Here is a 13,198-nt window from a genome sequence, read left to right on the forward strand (position 1 = left end):
GTCCTCGTTGCCTATTGTCCTTGTTGTCTATTGTCCTTGTTGTCTATTGTGCTTGTTGTCTATTTTCCTAGTGGACTAATGTCCTTCTATTAGTATATTTTGTATATTTTTTTATATTATTTGCTCTGTTTCATTGATTCTTTGTTTGAAGTGTTTACGCCAGAATGTGACACTTATATCCGAGAGATTTCTGTTGTATTTATGCTAAAACAGTAGCAAATAATGATGACTAATTTCTGCTACATGCTTTATTGTAACATTATTAACAAACTACGTTTCGAAAATTATCTTTAAGGTTATGCGCCCAATTTTCCATAAGGTTAAGCACCAAAAGCATCATCAACCGTTTCAATTATAAACACATTAGCGCTACATAAATCAGTAATTAATGCACTTAAAACATCAAAGAACATAACCGCAATGTACCGTATCCAGTTGTATTGTGCAATTGTGTTGAAATACATATTTAGCTAAAGAATGCTTATATAAATTATTAATAATTCCCCTTTTGTTTCATGCCATATTATTATTTGAAGGCTGAGATTGTTTGATATTTATTTACCACATGAATGAAGTAATATCCCATAATTAGTATAATCATCCAAAATAAGCCCATTTCATATGAAATATGAATGGTATTTTATTCATTGTTTCTGCCTCCACAAGATATCTCAGCATATCGTATGAGAATTACCTAATGGGTCTAAATTGTTGTGGTTGAAGCGTTTAAGATCCACGTGATAAACAAAAATACGTTTAGATGACAAATTCTTTATAACAAAACTCAAAACTCAAACTCAAATATTTTATTTTAGTCTCATCTTTGTGCATCTTTACATATTTACATATATTTAAGAAATAAAACACAAAAATTTTACACAACACAAAGCCACTCCTACATAAGGAGTTATAAGAGACTGTAAAAGTATTAAAAATAATCTCTAACATTACAGAACATTGTTGATTTTCCATTTCGTTCACTGAAATTTGTATTTCCTTTTATTTAATCATATGAGATGAACATACTTTATTACGACAAAATTAAAGGTCAAAAGATGAAATGTTTTGATATATATAAGTGTAAGGGTTTATTTTGTCTGAATTTTTGGGTTTTAAGATTTAAATGTCCATTTTTATGGCGAAAACTGATGACGTTCAAGGAATTCCGCATACCGGAAGTTTACTTTATTTATTTATTTTATTTTATATTATTTTATTTCATTTTATTTTATTTTATTTTATTTTAATTAATTAATTTATTTATTTATTTATTTACTTATTTATTTATTTATTTATTTATTTATTTATTTATTTATTTATTTATCTATTTATTTATTTATTTATTTATTTATTTATTTATTTTTTTATTTATTTATTTATTTATTTATTTATTTATTTATTTATTTATTTATTTATTTATTTATTTATTTATTTATTTATTTATTTATTTACTTATTTATTTATTTATTTATTTATTTATTTATTTATTTATTTATTTATTTATTTATTTATTTATTTATTTGCTTAATTCTAGACGCTTATTATAATAAAGTTATCGCAAAGTAAATAATATGTATAAACAGATTTTATTTCAAACTCAAATTAAGAGTGAAATCAATTATGAATTTAATATATCGGAGTTTTACGGCTATATCCGAATTCGAACACGCAAATAACCGTCATCGAACGAGCTTTGCCGAATTCATTAGAGGTCGTCTATCTTAACATTATTGTATCTCTTATGATACTGCACGAATGTTACGTCGTTTTTCGTTGGATCAACGTGACGTTTATACGTACAATCTACATACACAGCCGCTGTGGATTTATGACGTATTTTTTTTATAAATATGTCTGATAGGTTATATCGCCATGCATTTACATTTATTTGCCATATAATCCTCGCTTAGCGGCTAGGGTTATATTAACTAACAATCGTTTATATTGAGCCATATAACCTGTAAGACATCTTTGTAACTAATAATATAAATCGCCTTCGTGTCCACTTCCTGGCCAGTTCAGGTTTTATCAATTATCAAAAATAAGCACAACAAATGTCATCTTTTAAACCGAATATGATGTCAGGTCTAAAGTGTTTTTCGATGTTATTTTATAAATAAAACTGAGCGAACACAAATTGGTTTAATAATGTTTAAGTCGAAGCAACCAGACCTCCCGTGATGGACTTCTAATGAAATAAATATTAAATTTTGTCACCTCCGTTTCGTTACTGAACCATTTCATAACAACAAAACGGATTATAATCCGGAAGGAATGCTTTTACAAAAAAAAAACATAGACGTTTATAGAGCATTGCTTAATCGCAATTTTAATGAATTTGTTTACATTTCACACGTAATAAGATTATCTTATGAAAACAACGGAAGAGATTATCACTCGCTAAACAATATAATCCATTATCGGGCCTGTATTAAAATCACGTTGACATAAAAATATTTCCTTATAAGAATTGATCTGATTATGTAATTCGCCAGACTAGTGAATGAACGATTACATTGAAATATCTCTTATTTGTGCATTATTTTCATTGCGAATGCAAATATAAACACACGACTTGAAAAGATAAAGGATAACCAGACCAGGAGTTGATAATCTTTGAGACGTAAGTAGATTTTCTGTTTAAAGATCATAGTTTATTGTACTGTTTCAATATAACCTTCATATAACAGTTTTATGTCAGTTTGACTTGTTTTCATACAAGATAAAGTAACTAACATAACGTCTCTTCTACGAAAAGAAGAGAATCATGTCTCTCTGCAAATGTCATATTAAAATTTTTATCTGAAACACTTTAAAAGATTCAATTTGAATTCCGCATACTTTACTTTTCGAACATTATTGATTCAACATTAGTGTATTACAATCACATACCAACACGCGCGTAAGGATACACGCGTATGGATACACGTATTGATTCCGATTAGAGACTAAATGAAATGGATTTTCATTTTTCTAGCATATTTCTAGCATAACAACTTATGTTCAACTCGCATGTTTCTTTAGAGATAACATAAAACGGTTGTCACATGTCTCACCACAATGCACTTAACACTCGCCACACAGAACTGAAACGGATGTATCACTCAACAAACCGCACTAAACTAAATATAACACTGACCACACTGCAGTGAACTAAATATATCACTGACCACAACGTACTGAAGATAACTTATCACTCATCAAACCGCACTAAACCGAACGTATCACTGATCACACCGCACTGAACTAAACATATCAAAGACCACACCGCACTGATCTAAACATATCACTGACCGCACTGAAAAACGTTAAATGCCGCACATCTCAATCAATCGAACGTATGGCTCATCACAACGCACTGAAATCTCCACACCGCACTGAACCGACCATATCGCACACAACATCACACTGGACTGAAGAAAACGAGTGTTTATTAATGTTACAAACTTGTAAATGTTATATTTTCTACAAACATTGCATACAAAACGCATAATTATGAAAACAAAGAAATTGCATTGAATCAATTTGTTCCATTCAAGCGTTTGTAACTTATATTTTCTAGGCGTTATAAAGTTTTGCTTGGGTGGATAAGAGCATTTTGATTACATCAACCGTAGGAAGTCAGTTCTATGCAATGTGTCTGATGACTGATCTATTTCACCACAGCTTGTATCATTTGATAAGTACAGAACTTTGATTGTTTTGGCGGCTCGTTTGATTATAACAAAAATAAACCGTTTAATGGTGGCTCATTTCCTGAATATAAACTATTGTAAATTTCTTACAAACGCAATGCGCCAAACGAATCGTTAACAGTCTTCATCATTTTGACATAAGTTCTGAAAAAAAATAGCAATAATTACGAATAAAACATCAAAGAAAATTGCCTCAATGTACCGCATTCAATTATGTGGTGCAATTTTATTGTGGTTTTATAAAACCGAAGCATGCTAATAGATTTTGTGAATAGCTTTCCTTTTGTTTCATGTCATAAAATGTATCTACCACGTAACTCAGTAATCTGCATAGAATCTCTACAATATGTAAAATACCCATTCATATTTTCTCGGAAAATATGAGCTATTAATTGTGTTTAAAATGTTATAAAATATCCCAGAAATATCCCTGGAATCTCCGCTAGGTGAATGACTTAAAATGTTACGGTTTAAGCACGTGATTTTCACTTCTTTGTCGTTAATGTTGATTTATACAGATACCTTTTAAACAGCTGTACCGTTTAGTAACCAATCGAATTAGTTTTATTTTATTTTAGCATAGAACAGCCACCGAAATCTTTGCACCACCAGGATTGTGGCAAATTTCGCTAATATTTAAAAATGTCCTAAACATTTATAAATCATTTTATATAATAGATGTAGGATTATTACCAATAATTGACTTCAATTTAAGCTATATTTATTTGTTTTAAATTTTTATTTTCATTTTTTTTTTCGGGCGAATTTTAGCTGAATCGGCCCGGATAAATGCCGTCCGCCCGGAAATATTAAAATTCCAATGAGGTTATATTCTTTTTTTCCTACATCCTCTATGTTTAGTTTTGTACAGTATAAAACACTGGTTGATTTTTCTGGGAAAGGATTAGTAATCCTTCAGGCTTGTATTATTAGATAAACTAAACATCGATGTGTCTAGTACATTATTGTAAAGAAACGATATCAATATTAATCTAATACATTTGTACTTTATCAGTAAATTATTATTTATTTTGTATTGATACCAGTGTTATATACATGTATATATGTTTCTTATAAACAATTCATAAGAACCACTAAAGCAATCTCAACTTTTTAGGCCCTTTCTGTCAGTCTTCGTATAAGGACCTCAAACACAATCGCATGGGTACAGTATTTCGGTCCAACCTACGCTAAGAAACTAAACATGTAAACAAACTACTTTAAGACAAAATTTATACCAATATATCGAATGGTAGTTCACCTAAATTAATTTGAAGATAACACAGTAAACAATACATTATGCATATACTAATAAGAAATTGTCTACATGTCGACATTTATTCGGATTTAGTTATAATTGTACATCAGTGAGCAATTTTAAATTGTAAATGATTGTCGGACATATGTTCAATCATAATTTTACCGAAAAAGACTTTGTTTTCTTTTGGATGTCAAATACATACATTTGTTATACAGTATCAAAGATTACACCCTCTGTAAATGTTTACTTCTGAACTACTTTCAATCCGTATTACGTCCGAGGTTATTATGGATAATGATCGAGCTGTTCCGATTGCCGCCAAAGACGGGAATGGACATTCAAACAATATAAGCCAAACACACATTTTGATTCTAAAATAAATTTAAACATTGTGCAAGGCGTTTATAAAGGCGTAACTAAACCTGCTTTCCTGTCATCGTTATACCACGGTGAAATTCTTATTACCCATTGGACCACCTATAAGTTACGTTGTTGCTAACAGTGTGTTATCACATTAATTGAATTGCTTAAAGCTAAATTTTAGCTAAATATCTACCGAAAGTAATAATTTGTCGACTTTTAAAGAGTATTTTAAGCACAAATTGACTTCAATTACTATACGTCTGACTTCAGTTACTATACGTCTGAAGCAATTTTTGACAATGGTTTGGGGATTCAGGTTTATGTAGTTTATTTGCAATGACTAACAGTATTTTGCTTTGATAAAGAGTTTAAAAGGGGGATAAATGGCTTATTCTTCTAATGCGAACGGATCCCATTCACTCACTCTCTCACTCGCCTACCCACTCAGTTAGTCACTCACTCGCTGGCCCATTGCAATTTCCGGTCAGATTTTCATGACACTAATCTGGTATCCTATTAAGTTTCATATTTTCCATAAATCTATCAAATCTTTGCATGAGACTATTGTTGGCAGTAATCAGAAATGCAAACTTCCAGACAATATACGTAATTTTGGGGATTGAAATGCTTATAGAACGTCAATGTGATACATAATTGAATAATTTCTTCTTAATAATTAAATCATGTTGTTTGTTAAAAGGGAATATGTTTGTACTTCAACAATTAATTTTCAAGTGATACATCCATGCATATCTGATGTGATTTAAATCATATTTTATTTACAATATATGTCAGAAGAAGGGAGTATATGTTAGAAGAAGGGAGTAGCCGCAATAGAAATTAATGTCCACACTCATTTGCAGAATAGAAAAATGCGTCGATTCCCTTTTCATAATTGAAACTTAAATATAGGCACAGCCAACGTGTTGTAGTTCTACACATTTTGAAAGCATGCTTCCAAGTTTAACTAATGTTCCAATTGTAATCTAAATCTTACGATATTTACTCTGTCCCATATTTTATGTACTGAAACAAACTTTAATCTTTATATTCTTTTTTGCGGACACGTTTGATTATTTATCTGACCGCGATCTGAAACGCCCTTTACCCCGCCTTTTATCACTAATATCTTAAACACTCCTTAAATATCTGAATCAGTTTACTTCAAAGGAACACTTATTATAACTTCACATTAAATACTTTTTAACCGCGATGAAAATGATGTACACTTGTGTTTTCGAAAGCAATTCAAACTCATGTGAAGTATAATGATTTAAAGATTGGTGACGAATAAGCGTTAAACAATGTGTGTGTTTTTACATCAATCTTTAATCAGAATAGGACATGGACCATAGCTTAATTTACTGAATATTTGGGGAAAAGTGATCCTTCGGTAGCATTTAAAACAGCAAATGCTACTGAAGTTACATATGGAAACATTTTGTTTTGTAATAATATATTTATTTATTATTTGATTATATATTTATCTATTATTCATATTTTTAAAAGAAACACGTTCACATATATCCTAAACTTTCATGATAATTAATTTTGTTATCTATTTTGTTTACTTTGATATAATATTAATGTCCGTTTTTTTCTTCTTTTTTTTTGACTTTTAATTTTAAAACTATCTATTAGTGAAAGCCAACGAATTTAAAAAGGGAAGACAAATATTTTCATTAGATTTTTGCGTAGGATGAACATAATTGTTTTAAGCGTTAAATAGTGTAGTTTTTAATAAAAGTTTTAATTACAAGATAAAATCAAGTTAGAAGTTGCTATTTATGGAGAATCTGCAGTATTTGCATGTTGTTTTTTAATTGTATTGGTCATGTTTGCGAGAATAATCGAATAAAATCAACATTATCTTCATGTTGCTAATGGAAATGTAATGACTTTTATATGACGTAAGGGTATATGTTCCGAATAAATAACAAAATGTTATGAATCACGTTCCGAGCCACGTGACCAAAATACTGTTTTATTGTTCGGATGAAAATAATAAAATGCGGATACATGTTTGATATTATATTACCATATTCAGAGCTGCATTTTAAAGGATCAATATAACTTATTCGTGTAAATCACTTGGTTCTTAAAATTTTATTAAGAATATTTTTTATTGATATTTTTGTTTGTTTGGTTGTTTGTTTGTTGGTTGGTCGGTCGGTCAGTCCCTTGTCCGGCTGCTCGGATGGACGGCAGGTCTGTGGATTAGTGGTTTGGTTTGTTGGTATTGTTTGTATAATGTGCTGTTGTTTTTGTTGTTCTAGTTATAGAAGTAGAAGTAATACCAGCAAAACAACATCTGTTCCATAGAAAAAAATGAACATGAAAATAACAAATACTCATCTTGAGGCTACCGTTATACCATGGTGGAACTCTATTTTCTATTTGAACTAAAACCTAAAGATATACCGAGGTGAAACTCAATTTCCCATCTAAACTTCAGTTTACCGTTATACCTTTGCTGAACCTCGCTTTCCTATTTGAACTAAAGTCATACGTTATACTGTGGTAATTCATTACCCATTTGAACTTGAGGCTACCTTATATCATGATGGAACTTAATTACCCATTTGAACTTGAAGCTACCGTTATATCATGGTGGAACTTAATTACCCATTTGAACTTGAAGCTACCGTTATATCATGGTGGAACTTAATTACCCATTTGAACTTGAAGCTACCGTTACATCATGGTGGAACTTTATTACTTATTTGAACTAGAGGCTACCGATATACCGTGGTGGAACTCTATTACCTGTTTGAACTTGAGGCTACAGTTATGTCAAATTTGAACTTTATTACCCCTTTGAACTTCAGGTCACCGTTATATCATGGTGGAACTCTGATACCCATTCACCCACTTTGAACTTGAAGCTACCGTTAAACGTTGGTAGAAATGTATTACCCATTTGAAAGTGAGGCTACGGTTATTTCATGGTGGAACTTTATTACCCATTTGAACTTAAGGTTACCGATATATCATGGTGTAACTTTGTATCCACTTGAACTAGAAACTACCATTATATACCTACTTTACCACTGATACATTTAACGTTACTGCATTCATTGCATCGCTTTACCTTTACTACGCAAGTGTCTTAAATGGACTCGTCCAACTTTCAATCCGGACAAAACATTGATCAACTTAGGGAACATTTCAAAATACATATTGACTAAATAGCGAAAAGTGCAGACAATGATACGTCTGTATATATGATGCCGCCAGTTGGTGATGTTTATATCACCATATTAAAGTTTGTTTACATCCAGGTTAATCGTGTATTTTCCTGTCTGTGTTATCAAGCTTTTGTATCTAATCTTCTTCTTGCCAATCTTTTATTGTTTTCTCAAGTATTTTTTCTACGTTTCTCCCGACAGAGTTAATAACAGGAATATACCACTGCAAGTGTCTTGTACAAGAAAATCTGCATCTCTAACACTTATCAGTTAGACGCCATCAGATAAGTTCTGAAATTGAATATACACTTAATCTTGAGAAATTCAACATTGTCTACTTGCCGCTATCGCAAAATTAGTTAAGTGCTACAAGGTCGAAATCGAATAAAATATTCTCTGTGCAGTTATTGTTAATAAGAAAATGCTTTCCTGATTCAATCGAATTTTTCCTTGGGAGTTTAACGAAGCTTCTATCTTTAATCGACTTTATTTTCTTAATTATTCTGCCAAATAAATTCTAATACAGTTCAAAATCTATGTGTAAGATAACCGTTACTTATTTAGTCATTTAATTTAACACCACCTAAGCTACTAACTATTTATCTGTTTTTATGTTCGTCGTTAAAACAGTTTAAATTTTAATCATCATTTACAGTCACGTTCAACTCATTATTTTTCGGTTTTGTTTTGTAAACTACCCGCGTTTTTAAATAAATACACCGAGTATATTAATTAAATGCCGCAAGTATTTATTCATAAAGTAGATTGACCTGTATATTCAGCTTAGTCAATAACTGTGCGATACGAAAATGCTACTAATCAATTATATCGAGTGGACACAAAAATATTTCACTTCTTTCTCGTTTGTTAAATGACGTACTGCATCTTTTTCGCCATTGCAGGATTTAAACCTTATTCCCTACACTATGTTGTTGTTCAAAACAAGGCACCAATAAAACCTAAATAATCCGGAAATAAATATTACTCAATGGAAAATTGATAGAGAATAAGTAAAATAATTAAGGGCATTGAAAGAGTTCAATACTTGTGACGACAAATTATCCGCTAAAGTCCGTCCCCGACCACTTGTACGGTATAATCCGGAGATATATGCGGTATTGAGGTATTGATTATAAACTAGTCTCAAAGTATTTTCTTTAATGACACTTGAGTACCATTGAAAGCCGAGCTTTATTATATTAAATGACTACAAATATTTGTTTTCAGCAAGTAATCATAATGTTGTTACGTTATAAGACGTCAGTAGTCGATGATATTATTTTATAAGCTTTTAAAGTAATTGTACAGATAAAAGCGAAGTGTTTTGAGTATAGTTTTATTATAAAGATAAAATTAGCTTCATTTTTTAATGATTTATGGGTAAAAAAAGTAGAATAATTTCTTATTTCTCATTTATTTTATAAATTACCACCTGTTGAGGATATAAAATGAATGACTTGACGAATGAATTCTGCCTCCGTGCATATTATAAAGTAGGCCTGAAAATACCAAAATATCTTAGAAAGCTTATACTAATTACAGAAAATATCTAATATGTTTTGTTATTTTTTTCTTTACGAACTTGTTTTCAAATAACAGACATTGATACTTTTACAGAAATGTGTGTGTGTTTTAAGGGGGGTGGGGTGGGAGTGGTTATTTTAAGCAATATATGAATTTGCGTTATCATATTTATTGTTGTTGTTGTTTCATTTTTTATTATTATTCAATACGAAATAACTTTTATCACCAATCTTGTCAGATATTACTTATATCACAATGTATAAGCAATACACAGTCAATGCCTCCTTGCCCTTTTATCGTTTAGTGTAACGAAGCACTGTTAGTTTTTAAGAGCGAATTCGTAATCACCATCATCACCATCTCTACAGCCGCCATCCTCAACAGCTGTTATGTCATTAAGTTAAAGATATCATGATTTATGTCAAGGCTTCACCCTACAATTTTATTCTATAAAATGTACCAAATTTAAGTTAAATGCCAATGTGGGAACGATATATCACGCCTACATTTTTGTGAAGACTTAAATTGATCTTGAATTAAACTTACTTTCACGGTCATACTATTGGAGAAGAATAGGCAAATTAGCAGTAAGAGTTAAAGTGAAACAAAACTCCAAGGCTAAAATTGTAATTTATATTTTTGATAACTTAAAATGTTTTGTACCTGCGCCAACAAGTCGTTCAATGACAGTAGTCAGTACTGATAAGTTTCGAAAACATGGATGAAATAATAGGAACATGTTTCGCCATCGTTCCGTATGACATAGTGTGATAATTATTATATGTTCTTTGATGTGACTTTAGGTTAAACGTTTTGCAGTACTATTCTTACGCATGTATAATCTGTTTTTCAGTAAATAAAGAACGCATTTTACAGGCTCGTATTACAATTGAATAAATAATGTATAAATTAATATTTAGATTCATTTAATACAAAATGTAGTTAATGGTATTTTGCATTTTAAGATAGATTTTGAAACACTTTCTTGAAATACATGTTCTGCATAAACATAACAAAATTAATTTAAATAAATTGACAATCTTTTTACTGCAAAGCAGACCTCTCGTGCGTAATTTATAATGACGTAAAAATACTGTAATTTGTAACGTAAGTGAAGGAAATAACACATTAAATATAATACCAAATTAATATAACATCAAGCGGAATTTTGTCTGCCTTAATACGAAATGATTTTAAGACACATAGACATACATAAAACAATGTGTTTTTACTCAATATAATTTCAATTCAATCGAAATATTTAGTACATGTTTATTTAATTCAATGTAAACATTTTACATCTAATATTGCCATGTTATTTTATGTATTGTGTATTGAATAGACTTGTAATCTAAATAGTTGTTCGAATGTACATTTGACACGTTTTAAATATTTATCCTATCAAAACATCGGAAAGGATTATCGTTTGTTACACAATATAATGCATTCCCATATGCGTATTTCAATCACAATGACATGAAAATATTTTCTTTAAAATCTCTAAAAATGTGTCATAATTTGTTAATTCTCTTAAAGGCCAACATTGAATTATTGCTTAAATGAAACCTTAAGTAATTGACATATCTAGTTAAATAGAATAGAGAAAACAGAATTAAAATGTTAAAGGCTCGGTTTTATTGAGCCTGTTCATGGACGGTACATAAAAAGTGCAAGTTACCGTCCACGCCCCCTTGCGCCGCATTTCCGTAAAAGTCAAATAACCAATATATGTGCTAAGACTTTGATTTTCGGCGACGCATTTATGACATAATTTAAGGATGTCTCGTCACAATATGTTTGAATAAAAAGCTGGCTTCCCTAGATTAACTCTTATCCGTAAGTGTTACATTGAACGGCGTTAACTATTTCATCTTTACTGATGTTATTGTACCTATGTCTGCAAAGGTGTGATCAAAACTGCACTTGAGGCTACAGTTATATCATGTCACCATCGGGATACTTATATATTTGTTAAGAGGGTGCTATCTCATTGAAAGGACCACTTAAAGCTAATTGAAAACCCACTATTATCTACTAGTAGCCAACGAACACAATGACAATAAAATTAACTTCTTCAGTTATTTTATTTCTGTAAGCGTATCTAAATATTCAAGAAATCTGACTGTAAATCAAACAATGCAGTATTGTATAATTCCATACATTTATATAAAATCTGCATACGCTGCTGTAACTTGATTTATTGATTTTGCTTTTTTTTTCAAAAACAAAAACAAAACAAACAAAAAACGTCTAAAATAAAACATATATTTTTATCTTCAACATTGATTTACGCGTATTCAGACAATAATGAAAAAGTTCTGTATAGCTGCAAGAAAATACAACAGTAACAGAATTATAATAATTATAATAACTTTTATTATAGGAATTTGATATACTTTTTTGCCAATCTTTTATCGTTTGCTCATTTCGTTCTTTTTTCATATCTGCCGACAGAGTTAATAATAGGAAAATACCATTGCAAGTGTCTGAGACAAGAATATCTGAATCTCTAACACTTATCATTACGACGCCATCAAATACCTACTGGAATTGAATATATACCTTAACTCGTGAATTTCCACATTTTCAACAAACATCTTTTAACATTTAAATCCGCGAAATAACAGTTTATAATAGAAAGTACCACTGCTAGTGTCTGATTTAGGAATATCGTATTGTCTTACACTCCTCTTTTATACGCTGTCGGACATATACTTAAATTGAATATAAATCATTTTTTGAGAGATTTTGCATATTTCCCTTGTTGCAAGTTTTAGACAGAGATTAAACGTACTAATGTCAAAATTTTCATAAATTGATAAGTAAGTAAGTATACGGGCAGTTATTATAAGAATTGTCATTTCCGAGTTTCCAACGTATGGGTCTCAACGAATGAAAGAATTATGAAACAAGAATTGTCTTCAAATTACTTTATTCTTTCTTATAATTTCTGGCGTTTGATGTTGATTACCCATTCTTTTTTTCTTTCTTTTTTCTTTTGGTTTTGTTTTACGTTGCATCAATTTAGTAACGGTGAAATAGCGACTTTCCAGCTTGACGAAAACTTTAAAAATCAAAAGTCCCTGTTTCGATTCCACAGAGGTGAAGGGCAAAGGCGGTGAAGGGCCAACGACCTTATCAACTTAGTCATTCTGCCACATCCATTC

This window comes from Ruditapes philippinarum, unplaced genomic scaffold (genome assembly GCF_026571515.1).
Source record: "Ruditapes philippinarum isolate M1 unplaced genomic scaffold, ASM2657151v2 ctg141_1_1_1_1, whole genome shotgun sequence".
Taxonomy (NCBI): domain Eukaryota; kingdom Metazoa; phylum Mollusca; class Bivalvia; order Venerida; family Veneridae; genus Ruditapes; species Ruditapes philippinarum.